Here is a 14967-nt window from a genome sequence, read left to right as displayed (position 1 = left end):
ATCTCTTTGTTAATGTCTTTGATGGAATGAGAACCAAGTCTGTCCTATAAGACTTAGCAAATTTGATACAGATTTTATCTTCTCAGTTGTAAAGGGATTGTACTATACGTAGTATTTTCTGCCATTCCAATCCACTTTTTCCTGTGAAGAGGAGAGCTGGATTTTACTATTTTGTATTAATTGTTTACTTTTAGAGAGTGAGGAAAGAGTTAAGATTTTTACTCTGTGATCATATGACAGTTTGATGTACTTTTTAAAAAAGTACAGAGTTTTTGATTATGGGAACTTTGGAATAGAGTGAGCATTTCCTTCTGGAATATAATGTTAGTTTAAAAATTTTCACATGTAATTCATAATGATTATATTTATCTTAATATGGATAGTTATTCTTATCGATTGAAATAATTAGGCAGTTGATAAGTGAAAGTGAGGCTGTTATTGTGAAATCTTTGAGTGCTTTCTACTAAGAATAATATTGCAAGATGTGTGCTTTGATTTTCGAGACTTTTCAGTGGGCTACTTTTTCAGTGGTGTACTTTGAATAAACCAGGATAGTTGCTAGATGAGTTCAAATACAGATTGAAGAAGAAGCAGCTTTTGATATTTCAGCTCCATTCATATGAAATTTTGTGAGAATGTTTCTCTAACGTAAAGTGCCAACTCATAGTAAAGATGGTAATAGGAGTTTATGAAAACTAAGAAATGTCAGACGTTTTAACTTAAAAATGCTTACTACATTTTGGGAAATGCACATTTTACTTTGTAATCTTAGTTGTTCAGTTAGCATCGCTGTTACAGAGTTCTTTGAGGACGGGTGCCCTGTGTCTTTCATTTTTGAATCTCAGTGTCTAACAGTGTCCTGTACACTGCTGTCCCTAAAAATTCAGAGCCCTGTGCTGACAAAGGCAGAGGTGAGGGATAGCTCGTTAGGTGACTCATAATAAACTATCTGAACCACATACAGGTTTTTACTTGTGAATTACAATGCCTGTATTTCGTTTGTAAGATTTTTAATTGGTTCTTTTTAAATATCCACTAGTTCTTTTTTTGTTTCTGCTTGTTTTTATTTAAAAAAATTTGGTTCTTTTATTATTCTTTTATCTCTTTGTGGATCTTTTATGTGCTTATTTTGAGTCTTTTTCAGATCACTTTATTATTATTATTATTTTTTTTATTTTGTCTCCAGTGAATTTATATTGTGGTTGTTGATACTGTTGGTGTTTTCCTCGTGTTCTGCAATCTTGCAGGCTCAGTCTGATGAAAATTCTTTCTCTTTCTCCTGTGTCTTTGTCTTTTTGTGATTTTCCCTGCTGGTCTGGCAGCTTTGCAGTTGTCTCTGCCTGCCTTTGGAGTTCCCAGATCAGAATCAGGTCTTGTGTTAGTGGATCAGAGCTCCAGTGCCGTGGTGATGCTGGTGATATCACAGATTCTCTCCCTGAGTCACCTGGCATTAGGTCAGCAGCTTCCTCTGCGGTAACTTCAGCACCGTTAGCAAAAGCCCTTTTCAGTTTAGTTTCGTAATCCAGGATGAGTGCCGCCCCTGCCCCTGGTTTTAAGCAAGGAGCCTGGCTACTGACCCTGCTTCACACGGAACTCTTTTACATACAGTTACCCCATGGGATTTACTTCCTGCTGCCTTTTCCTGCTTTGGGGCCTTGCACTGTGTTCTGTTAGATTTCTGATCTAGAGATGTTGAACATGTTTTGGGGCATAGGTAGGTCATTTTAGTGACTTGTTTTTATATTTTATCTGTTATTTCTCTGTGTTTGTTGTGAAGACAAGGGAGACACAAAGATTGAACATGCCATTGGAGGTTTATGACCATGAAGTCCAAACTTCTTATTTCACATTGAAGATTAAAAGGGCCCCAACAGTTTCTGCTTAGTTCCCTAGCTCCTAGTGTTCCTCTTTGTCATCCTTGCGTCACTTTCCTTGCTAGCTGAGCCCCATCGTGCTTGCTCCCTGTAGCACCCTGCTTGCCTCACTCTAGTTCCTGTCCTACTGTTTTAAAATCACGTGGTTGTTCATTCTTATCTTCATGTAATGTGTAAGATCCTTGAGAGCAAAAATTTCTATTAGTAGTGCTAAACACTTTTCCTGGTACTTAATAGGTGCTCAATAAATAATGCATGGATTTGGGTGTTCCTAAGTAACATCCTTTAGTATGGGGTAGCTATTCCATGTGTTATTATTTTTAGGTGAAATTTAAGCTGATCCCATGTGAAGGGAGATTGAGGGGCGGGGTGGGGGCAGGGAATGTGTGTGTTGTGCGTGTGTGTGTGTGTGTGGAGTGTGGCATAGGATAGAGTGTTCCGAGGAAGTGGAGCAGTGTGAGAAAGGCATGAAGGTGTGACTACATGTAGTTGAGCATTTAGGAGCATAGAGATGAGGAATGACAGAGAGACGGGGGAGATAAAGCTGGAGGAGGTGCAGTCAGAGTTTGGGGCAGGGACGTTCCAGGAAGTTTGCATTTCACCCTGTAGGGCTTAAGGAGCTGTTAAAGGATTTCAGTTAGGGGAGCAACTGAAGATTTCGTTACAGAAAAATTACTCTGACAAATAGACATTTTGGTTAGATATAAGTTAAAAAAGATTGGTTACAGGCAGTATTTGACTTCTTCTAGATTTTTTCTTAGTTTTCAGCCCATTTTAGGCTTTCTTTGAAATAGACTGTGAGTTGCGTTTCTTATTCTTGCCAATGTGATGGCTTTTTCTACTGACAGAAGTCATTCTTGAGTAGACCACCGTAACCATAGATTAGGGAGTGTTACAGTGTCTGTTATGATGCAGTTTCTAGGGGGTTGTAAGTTTTCAAAAAGGTGGGAACTGAGTATATCAGAGTTTCAGTTTTTGAAAAAAAAATAGTGAAGGATCATGGTACAGGTTAAAAAATAGGAAGATAATATCATTAAAGTCTAGATAGAATTTCCAAACCTAGATTTGGGTGAGAATGATGGGTAACTAAAGTTTTTTTTTCAATATTTCTTTAGAGATGAAAAGAAAGATTGATACTTATGTCTGGGTGGGTTTCTCTCAGAAGCATTTCCTAACCCTTCCCGTGTCATGAAGCACATAGAACGTGGTAGAAGTTGTACTGCATGTGGGGTAAACTGATGGAGCTGTTTGGGGCTCAGGCGACTGGCTCTGACACCTCAGACCAGGCTGCTACTTGTGCCCAACTGTCCTGAAAGCAGCGGGGATCCCCTACTCTGCACACCCTGGCACCCCGGTTGGGATGCCCCAGCTAAAGCCTAGAGAATTGCTTAAATGTTTTAAGATGTTTTTCAGCTTTTAGTTTAGATTTTTAATATTCTGCCCAGTTCTGAGGCTAGATATTTATCTGGTGGAAAATGTATTATATGGTGCTGCTATGAGTTGTGCGTTTCGTTGTGGATTGTTGACTTTATTACAATCCACAAAAAGCCTCTTGATTTTCAGTGCTTAAATTGTGGTTTTTTTTTTCTGTATTTGCATATGTTGCAATGTTAAACACTTGTCAAGATTTTTTTTCAAAATTTTGTTTTTTAAAATTCTTTATTGTTATGTTAATTACCACACATTACATCATTAGTTTTTGATGTAGTGTTCCATGATTCATTGTGCATAACACCCAGTGCTCCATGCGGAACGTGCCCTCTTTAATACCCATCACCAGGCTAACCCATCCTCCCACCCCCCTCCCCTCTAGAACCCTCTGTTTTTCAGAGTCCATCGTCTCTCATGGTTCGTTTCCCCCTCCGATTTCCCCCCCTTCATTCTTCCCCTCCTGCTATCTTCTTCTTCTTCTTCTTTTTTTTTTTTTTTAACATATATTGCATTATTTGTTTCAGAGGTACAGATCTGTGATTCAACAGTCTTGCACACTTCACAGCGCTCACCATAGCACATACCCTCCCCAGTGTCTATCACGCAGCCACCCCATCCCTCCCACCCCCCACCACTCCAGCATCCCTCAGTTTGTTTCCTGAGATTAAGAATTCCTCATATCAGTGAGGTCATATGATACATGTCTTTCTCTGATTGACTTATTTCGCTCAGCATAACACCCTCCAGTTCCATCCATGTCGTTGCAAATGGCAAGATCTCATTCCTTTTGATGGCTGCATAATATTCCATTGTATATATATACCACCTCTTATTTTTTTATTTTTTTATTGTTATGTTAATCCCCATACATTACATCATTAGTTTTAGATATAGTGTTTATACCACCTCTTCTTTATCCATTCATCTGTCGATGGACATCTTGGCTCTTTTCACAGTTTGGCTATTGTGGACATTGCTGCTATAAACATCGGGGTGCACATCAAAATTTTGTTTTATCAGATGGTGCCAAAGATGAAGTATTTGTATGAAAATTGTTATATTTAAACTGTGGCTGTAATTTGAAATGGACCTCTTAGATCTTTTTTTTTTTTTTTTTTAAGATTATTTATTTATTTATTTGTCAGAGAGAGAGAGCACAAGCAGAGAAAGCGGCAGGTGGAGGCAGAGGGAGAAGCAGGCTCCCCGCTGAGTGCGGAGTCCGATGTGGGACTCAGTCCCAGGACCCTGGGATCACAATCTGAGCCAAAGGCAGACGCTCAACTGACTGAGCCACCCAGGCATCCTGGACCTCTTAGATCTTTAATGGAGATTGTAACAACAGGAGTAGTTCTTGTAAAAAGCATTGCTCAACAATTTCAAATGATTATTTTGGTGGAATGGGTTAAGCAAAAACAAGCCAAAAAGCACCAAAACCCAAAAATGATTATTTAGGGTACTATTTAGTTTTATTTTAATGTATTTTAACTTGAAAAAATAAAGCTTATCTGCTCTACTATTTTTAAATTTTATCTTATATATTTTATTTCACTTTCTTCAGGAAACTTTTGCTCTGTAACTAATAGTGACTTATTTTCTAAGGATTTCTGTGTCCATTTTCTTCTGACTTGGCAATCCAGGAGTGAATCTCTTGCATTGGAGTGTTTGATCCTGCCCTTTGGCCTAAATAAAGGAGTGAGTTTTTTGAGGTCACTTCTGAATATGAAACATTTCTCATTTAACTGAGGAAAAAGTAATGGCAGTGAATAATTTGGGATGCAGTATAGTTATGGCTTTCTAATAGAGTAGGAACAAATATCTTCATTCTGTGGAGCAGTGGACTAAAAGTTCATGCTGAAGTGAAAACAATTTAATATTTGTTAGAACAGGTAATGTTATAAATAAGTGAGTAGATTACTAAGTCCCTCAGTGGTGGCATAAGGATTCTTCTGAGTCTTATTAATGCAACGAATAATACAAGGCTTTCCCTAAGTATTGGCTAAAATTTCTGTCTAGGATAATTATGTAGCTATATATCTTGTTTTATGGAATAGCTGTGTACCTTAGAAGTTGGGTAGAGGTTAAAGAAAAGAAAACTTAAGTTGAATTGTATTTTGAATACTGGGGTATTTGCATTTAACAGAATCTTGAAAGAAATCCCTTTGTAAAGTATATATATCTATTTGTTGTATTAAGACTCATTTATGTTTGATAAGTTTGGATTTTGGAAGATGAAGTTTTAAATGTTAACCATTCTTAAAGAGAATATATACTTGACCCTTGAACAACACGGGTTTGAACAGTGCCAGTCCACTTATAACATGGAATTTTTGGATAAATACAATATAGGACTGTATGGTGACAGATGGTAGGTACCCATGTTTTGAGCATAGCATAATGTAGAGTTAGAGTTGTCTGATCACTGTATTGTACACTTGAAACTAATGTAACATTATGTGTCAACTCTACTTAAAAAAATACAGTGCAGTACTCTGAATGTATTTTCCTCATGATTTTCATAATAACAGTTTTGTCTCTAGCTTACTTTATAGTAGGAATATAGCATACAGTACATATGATGAGGTATATGTTAATCAACTCTTTATCTGTAAGGCTTCTACTCAAGAGTACACTATTGGTAGTTAAGTTTTTGGGGAGTCAGAAGTTATAGGAAGATTTTCAACTGTGTCAGGGTTCGATACCCTTAACTCCCGCCTTGTTCAAGGGTCAACTGTAAAATCAGAATTTTAATTGGGGGGAGGATTTGGAAGTGGATAGAGACTTTCTGGTTGTCATAGTGACTGGGGAGACCTGCTGGCATATAGTGGGCAGGGCCAGGTACAGTGTATAATAGTTCCTGTTGAGAAACAGCATTTGTCTTAGTTATCAGAACCATGGCAGCAGTACATGGTAGGTAAGGTGATGAAGAGTGCCAACAAAAATTGCTTCTCAGACAATTTATTAGGTCAGTTTCTTAGTTTAAGGTACTTCATTGTGTTAATACTGACCATTGAAAATGGAATATACTTTACTTTTAGCTAATTTATCATCTTTTTGACCACTTGCTGCAGAAAAGTGAGTAATTCTTACAGTTTGATACTCCGGGAAATTTAATATGAATTTAAAGTAATATTTCTTATAGAGTATAGTATTAAGTTTTTGTTAGGAGATGATTTGCATTATCTTGTATCTTTTTGTTTTGTTATGTTTTCAAACTTGTAACAAGAAAAGTTGTAAAAATAGAACCCAAATTCTTCACATACCTTTTATTCGATTTACCAATTGTTTACACTTTGTCCATTTGATTCTTTCTTGCTCTCCCCCCCTCTCTCTTCCTCTGTCACATACACTCACACATCTGTATATATATATATATATATATATATATAATAAATTGATTTGTAGTTAAACAAAACATTTTCTGTGAAAATCTAATTTCCTTTTATTAAAAGTCATACAGATTTGTAGCATAAATGTCACTTACTGTAATATTATAATATAATCTCAGTAAAGCTTGTAAATTACTTTTCCTAGTTAAATCTTAAAATTTCAAACCATTTACCTAGTGTTGTTATGCTATTGTTGTTTAAAAATGACATTATTTACATAGGTTTTGTAAGCCTGTCATTAACATTTTTATTTTTGATCTACAATATATTACATAATATAGATGAACTTGGTATCTAAATCAGCTTTAATTAAAATTCTTCAGTATAACACAAACGAGGGTGCTCCAACCTCTATATAATAGCTTTAAGATACTTTGTTCTTAAGAGAAATTCTTTTAAAATCCCATTTTGAAAGAGTTAAGTTTTCCAGTGCCAGTCTTCTTTAAGAGTCCCAGAAACCTGGGTTGGCTGTGCTATTAACTAACCATGTTATGTATGGCCATTAGCTTGACCTCTTTAATGTGCCACCACACCCTCCCCCCCAACCCCCCGCCGAAAGCCTTCTACCGCACCCCTACCCATGTCCTTGTCATAAATATGGGAACTGGACTACATTGTCTGGAAGCCTTCTAGCTCAAAAATTTATGATTATATCCATGAGAAAATTTTCATTTCCAATTTTGCCTTACAGGAACACAGCTATTGAATGAAACAAGAAATGCCTCTATTAAGCTAAATTAAGAAAACTTAAACATGCAGTTTTCAGGGTTTTGAGGCCTGTATGTGTTGCTCCTCATTGGAATCTGTGTCCTGGTTACTTTCAGAGGTACCTTTGTTCCAAATGTAGGCACATGTTCTCTGTTCATTCTGCTTATTCTCTAGGCAAGCAGAGATGGAGGGGAATGTATATTTAAAATTAGTACTCTTGAATATTCATCTTGTTATCTCATTAATTTCAGAAAATAGTTTGATTTATACAGTTTATATTTGAATCCATGTTATTAGAAGTGATGTACTGGTTTAAAATATTCCATTTCTCTTTTACATTAACTTCTTTAAAAATGAATTTCTGTATGAAAATATCATATATATGACTTTTGGTATTTCTCGTTTATTGAAAGACATAATGGAAAGCACAACTTAGTAAGTGATTTTTTTTTTTTTTTTGTACTGTTGTTTATACAGGTTCAACAAAGGTAAAAACCGCATCAGGGAAGGTCTAGGGAAACGACACCTTACAACAATGGCACTGATGAAGGCATAACTTTACAACTAGGAAATAGCTGTGTTATAAACCTTAAATGAGAACTCAGCTCACTTCAAAGGAGAGGAAAAAGGAAAGGAAAAGTTGTGTTGGATCATTTATTCTACTTCTTGACTCACTGTATAAATTAGATCTGTGTAGAGTACAAGAGCTCATGCTGGTGCAGAACCCTCCTGAGTGCAAAGGCTGAAGTCTGAATTCTAAAATTTTGAGAAATAGATGAATTCTATGCAGAAGAAACTTGGCAAAGTGTCTTACTTCGACTATAAATAACATAAGTGATATGTATTATATGGTCTGGCTAATGAATCTACATATATTAACATTGAGTGTTTTCTTTTCTTTCTTTTTTTTTTTTAAATAGAGTCTGGACAGCTATATATTACCCTTTTTGCCTTAAACACAAATAGACATTTTCTATTAAGGGAATCTGAGCCTGTCAATTTGTATGATGGATGTCATTATATAATTGTCTCCTCATTTCCCAGAAGTGTGAAAAATTTCTAAGCCTCTATCTTTCTCCCTCAAAATTTATCTAAAATAGTGTTTTGATACTCTTTTTTCTTTTTTGGAGATGGACAAGGTGACTATGGAAGTAATTCTTTCTAGCCTCTCTTTAAAGCTGTTGGTTAGGGGCGCCTGGGTGGCTCAGATGGTTAAGCATCTGCCTTCGGCTCAGGTCATGATTCCAGGGTCCTGGGATCAAGCCTCGCATCGGGCTCCCGGCTCAGCAGGGAGCCTGCTTCTCCTTCTCCCTCTGCCTCTCTCCCTGCTCATGCTCTCTCTCTCTCTCTCTCTCTCTCTGTATCTCTGTGTCTCAAATGAATAAATAAAATCCTTAAAAAAAAAAAAAAAGCTGTTGGTTAGAAAGGGTCAGGAATAGAGTAAAAACATCTCAATTCTTCGCCTACCCCAGTCTCCCTCTCCTACTTCAGGCACTGAGTCATAGGTTAGTTATTAAATTCATGTTCAAAGATAGTGATCATGTGCAGACAGTTGATTGTAGAGTGCTATTTTTTGCCCTGAATTCAGAAGCTGACTTCTGCTGGCATTACCTAGGTACCCTAGAGTCGAACTAGTTTTCTTTCACACTCACACATTTGGAGCAATCAGGTGTTAAACTTTTAAGCAGTGGAACCTGGAAAGATTTCAGTAAGACACTAATGTACACTCATACACATTTGTATTAAATTGTGGAGCATTTGGGAGTCACAGTGTCTTTTAAAAAACACAGTTGCCTGTTGCAGATTCTAGCAGAATGGGATAGAAATGGAAGTTATAGGACGTGTTAGCAAGGGTTTTGACAGTCAGTCTCCAGTAAAATACTGTTTGATGTCTTCACTGGTTAACCTTGTTATGTTCTAATGCAAAGTGAGGTAGAATATGTTTGATTGATTCTAACCTAAAAGAAATTTGAGAATGCAGACATGTGCACATACTTGAATTTTTTAGGTAAATTCACAGTAGTTGGTCTTGTGTATTTTCTTTAGGTAATAACTTTTTGTCTTGGTCCAGGTTACCCCGTACGGAGTCAGTAGGGCCATTGTGATTTTCTTGTTTTTGCCCAAATCAGCCTGAGACCTTTTATGGGAGCTTTGTACTAATATGTACCTATAGGTGTATGTACTGATATATATGGGGAACTTTGCCCAGGACAGGAGAATCACCCCACTCCAACTTTTTAGGTACCCAAACTGACTTTGTTAAGAGGAACTTGGATCTCAAATGATTCCTTAGTAGAAGTAACTCTGTAGGTAAAAAAAAAAAAAAAAAAAAAACTACTTTAAAATGTTTCATTTGTATTACAAAGGTGAAGTCATTATTGTCTTTTCCCCTAAAATGTGATGTAAAAATTGTTAGCCATCAGAGGTTTTGGTTTAACTGAAGAGATGTGCTTTTCTAACTCAGTGCTGAGCTGCATTCTGATGGAAAATGACAATGTTGAGATCTGCAAAGTGTTCCTTCTTATTTCTTCCTTTGATTAGTGTGTTTCTCTTCTTAGGTGAAATTCTGCCTCTCCTTCCCAACCAGCGCAACCTAATTTTTTTTAATAGGATCAATCCTTTATTTTTTTATTTCTGAAAATATATTAAAAAATACATATTACTTATTTTGGAACTATATGAGAGTAGGTTGCATATATCATACTACTCTACCCATTTGTCCTTTAGTGTGTAATTCTGAAGAACAAGGACGTTCTCTTTCCGTAACCACAGTAAAATGACTAAATAGGTGAATTATGTTTATCTAGTCTACAATCCTGTTGTCCTTTGAGTTTCCCAACAATGTCCTGGAGAGCAGATTTGCCCCAGTGCAGGGCCCAACTGGGTCTTACCCACCAGCTGCATTTCGTTGTCAGCTAGACTCTAGTCTCCTCGGACCTGGGATAGTCCCTCAGGAGTTTTTAATCCTTCGTGATACTGGTGTATTTGAGGACTGCAGCCCAGTTGTTTTGTAGAGTAGCACTCAGATGAGGGTTGTCTGTGGGTTCCTGTAATGAATGGGGTCCGTCCTAACGTGTGTGATGGTTTGGGGGCATTCCTTCAGGAAGCTTGTCCGGAAGAGAAAGGAAGACTGCATGGTGATCTCTTCACTTTTTTTCATTTAGCTCTTCAACAGAAAAACTTTGCATTTCTTCCTTAATTGAAATAGGATTCATATCTCTTGCATAAGAATAGGATTTATTGCTCTACTTTACTAGTTTTTGTTTTTATTACGAAGGCTTGAGAAAAATGGCAGTGAGATATTTTCTAGAATATGAGATGAGCTGGAAAGGAGACAACATTGAGCTTGTATCAGGAGAAATTTCTTTCTGCACAATTCCTGTTTTGAATTATGACAAAATCTCACTGTTGAACAAATATTTTGAACATAAAAGGTATAGCACTATTGAATTTGTTTTGTAGCAATAAACAGCTGAAGCTCTTTATGTATCACTTGAGATTGCTTCACTAAGGATTAGCTTTTCTTATAACCTGGTGCCTCTTTGTCTTAATAAATTTTCTTTAGCTAAAAATAGAATAAATGAACATATCAAGACTGATTCTCATTAGGTTCTAGAGATTTATGGGTTATATTAGATTTTAATGTGAAATGTCAGGATACTTACCATCTATAGTTATGACCCTTAAAAGTTTAATACTTGCAAGGTGTAGTGAAAGCTAGAAAATTAATTTGGAATATTGCAAAGTATAAGATTTAAATCTTGCTTTTTTAACAACTTTGAGACACATGATGCTATAAATTGATTTCTTAAAATATTTTAAGAGACATGGTGTTTGAATCTGATTTTAAAACAAATTTTAAGGAAGGGAATATATGATTTTGAATAAATAATAATTATGTCTTTTAGTATTAACAGATACTAATGAGCACCTCCAAGTATACTGCTGCTGGGTTGGTCTTTGGGGATAAAGACATGAACAAGACAAACATGGTGGGTGGCCTCTTAGAGCACAGAACTGGTGGGGAAGACGAGTACTGCATGAGTAGCATGGTATTATTAATATCAAAAGGGGAATGCAGGAGTCTGGGAGAGCAAGGGAACCTATCTGCACGGAGGGCAGGAAGACCATTGTTAGGAAATCATATTCCAGCTGAGGTCTGGCTAAGTGAAGAGGAGGAGGGAGAGGGTTTTTTTAAAAAAAAAGATTATTTATTTGAGAGAGAGAAAGAGCATGTTTGTGCGTGTGATGGGGGAGGGGCAGAGGGAGAGACTCTTTCAAGCAGACTCCCCCACTAAACACAGAGCCCCACGTGGGGCTTGATCTTGAGCTCAATCTCAGGACCCATGAGATCATGACCTAAGCCGAAACCAAGAGTTCCCACTTAACAGACTGAACCATCCAGGTGCCCTGGGAGAGGGTTCTTAATAGAGGGAACAACATCTGTGAAGACCTGGAGTTGAGAGGTTGAGATTAAGATTAAGAAATGAAGGAAAATTTAGCATTGGTACAAGTAAGTAGCGGGAGGAGATTAAGTTTGTAATTTTAGTTTAGGTAAACACCACAATGTTGCCTCCATCTTATATTTTATTTCCCCTCCTGTCACCAAAACTAATCTGTTTCCTTCGTCTTTACAGTCCCCTTTTCCCGTTGTACATTAAAGTATACATTTGGAGATGGGGAGAAAAAGTCATTGTAACCCCATTACGTTAAAGCAGCCGTTTGCTTTTTTGCATATGACCCTGTGGTCTTGTCCAGATTGTGTGCGTGTATGTGTGTGTGTGTGTGTGTGTGTGTGTGTGTGTATTTTTAAAATTTATTCATTTATTTGAGAGTGGGTGGAGGGGCAGAAAGAATCCTCAAGCAGACTTCCTGCTGAGCACGGAACCTGAAATGGGGCTGGATCTCATGACCTCAAGATCATGACCTGAGCCGAAACGAAGAGTCAGATGCTCAACTGACTGAGCCACCCAGGTGCCCCCAATACTATATATTTTTATATAATTGGATTCATAATGTATATGCAATTTTCTATTTCAATTTCTAACATTGAGTTGTATTTAGACAGTTATCATATTTCTATAATTGTTTTTCATAATGCAAAATCATAATTATCATAGTCCTTAAAGATAATGATGCATGGTAACTTATTTAACTGTTTCCCTATTGTTTGGTTATTTAGGATGCTTCAATTTTTAAAAATGTTTGCAGAAGGAGTATCACTGGTGAATTTGCCCCTTTTCTTTAATAAAACAAATTAGAACGAATTCCTTAGGCTAGATTTATAGTATTGAAATGTTTTTGCCTATGTCTGCCTGTCTTTCTTAAAAGACTGTACTAATTTACAATTACTGTGGTCATTGGTATACAAGGATATATTTCACCATGACTAGTTTAGTGGGCTCAAAATGGTATTAAAAGTTGCTTTTAGTTGCATATGTTTGATTTTTAGACAGGATAACTTTTGTCTAAATTGTGGTAAAATATATATAACATAAAATTTACCATCTTAGCCATTTTTAAGTGTGCAGTTCAGTAGTGTTAAGTATATTTACATTGTTGTGCAACCAGTCTCTAGAACTCTTTTTATCTTGAAAAACGGACACTTTGAGGGCACCTGGGTGGCTCAGTCGTTAAGCATCTGCCTTCGGCTCAGGTCATGATCCCAGGGTCCTGGGATCGAGCCCCGCGTTGGGCTCCCTGCTCAGAGGGAAGCCTGCTTCTCCCTCTCCCACTCCCCCTGCTTGTGTTCCCTCTCTCGCTGTTGCTCTCTGTCAAATAAATAGATAAAATCTTGAAAAAGAACAAAAACAAAAAACAACTGACACTTTGTACTTACTAAACAACTTCCCTTTTGCCTTCCTCCATCCCTTGGCACCCACCATTCATCCTACTTTCTGTCTCCATGAGTTTGATTAGTCTAGATACCTCATGTATATGGGATCATAAAGTATTTGTCTTTTTGTGACTGGCTCATTTCATTCAGTGTAATACCCTCATAGTTCATCCATGTTGTAGCAGGTGCCAGAATTTCCTTCCTTTTATTTTATTTTATTTTATTTTATTTTTTAAAGATTTTATTTATTTATTTGAGAGAGAGAGAATGAGAGACAGAGAGCATGAGAGGGAGGAGGGTCAGAGGGAGAAGCAGACTCCCCGCCGAGCAGGGAGCCCGATGCGGGACTCGATCCCGGGACTCCAGGATCATGACCCGAGCCGAAGGCAGCTGCTTAACCAACTGAGCCACCCAGGCGCCCGAATTTCCTTCCTTTTAAAGACTGAATAACTATTTCGTTGTTTGGATTACCACATTTTGGTAATGGACAAGTTGGTTTGCTTCCACCTTTTGGCTATTGTGAGCAGTGCTCCTATGAACATAGGTGTACAAATACCTCTTTGAGACTCACCTTTCTTTTGAGTACATACCCAAGTTCTTTTGAGTATATACCCAGAAGTGGAATTGCTGGATCGTATGGTAATTCTGTGTTTAATGTTTTGAGGAACTGCATACGGTTTTCCGTAGCGGCTGCACCATTTGACATTGCACAAGGGTTCCAGTTTCTCCACATCCTGGCCAACTCTTGTTATTTTCTGTTTTTTTGATAACAGCCATCCTAATGGGTGTAGAGATGCTATCTCATTCTTAGGATAACTTTTTTCATCTGTTCACTATTTACATTTTTTCTTGTATCATATCCTTTTAAAATAGACCTTTCTCCCAAAATGCTTATTGAAAAATCACAGATTTTAACTCTGGATGATGCTTTTGCATCTCCAAAAATTTATTATGAAGCAATGTAGTTTTTTAATATATGTGTTGGAACTTTATATGTTTCTCTGGGGACACGGGTCATTTTGTGATGGTCAGCAGAGAGAGATAATGCATAGTGTAGTATACAGAAAAGTCAGAGAGAGAAAAAGGTTTCGTAAAGGGAGGAAGAGTGGAGAGTAACAGGTACCAAAGATCAGTTTTGCCTGATGTATTGTTCTGTCAGGGACTCTGTTGGTGGTCTTACTTCCTGTTAAAATTAATGTGTTATGGTGAATTATAGATTTTGTATAGTGGAAACTCCAGAAAGATCTTTTTGAATGTTAGAGGGACTTTTGTGAATTCTATGGAAATGCCTATGTCTTTATATTTTTCATACATATGTATTTGTGCATGTGGACATTTGATCTTAAAGGTGATGTTATATTGAATTATGATTCATCTAGATTGAATTATGATTATTCCAAGACTTGACTGCTTTTTAATACGTGATTTTTATGGTAATGAATTTTTAAAAACTAATAATGTTATTTGACAGCTTTTTTAGATTCTGGGGTAGGTCAGATTGCTTGGATGCTGTGTTTTCTTTGAGTTCTTGATTTTGAAATAAAGTCATATTTAAATTTCCTCATTATGATTAGAAAGTCTCTTTACCTTCTATATTTGTGTGTCCATCTGCATGTGGCTTTGGAAAGTCAGAAGAGTCATTTCTACATAAAGGGAAGCTTTCTTTAAAAATTCAGAATGTGGTAATTCAGAAATTGGAATATGTTCAGTTATAATGTGCTGTGTATATCCT

General features: G+C 36.9%; 1 protein-coding gene across 2 annotated transcripts in view; it reads left to right on the top strand.

Annotated features, from left to right (window-relative positions):
* The window catches only part of USP6NL (USP6 N-terminal like), a 246248-nt gene that overhangs the window by 69395 nt on the left and 161886 nt on the right, over positions 1-14967 (top strand). The window lies entirely within an intron of this gene.

This window comes from Halichoerus grypus, chromosome 6 (assembly GCF_964656455.1).
Source record: "Halichoerus grypus chromosome 6, mHalGry1.hap1.1, whole genome shotgun sequence".
Lineage (NCBI taxonomy): Eukaryota > Metazoa > Chordata > Mammalia > Carnivora > Phocidae > Halichoerus > Halichoerus grypus.
The sequence above is the reverse complement of the archived record's forward strand: the minus strand, read 5'-3'. Positions and strand labels throughout refer to the sequence as shown.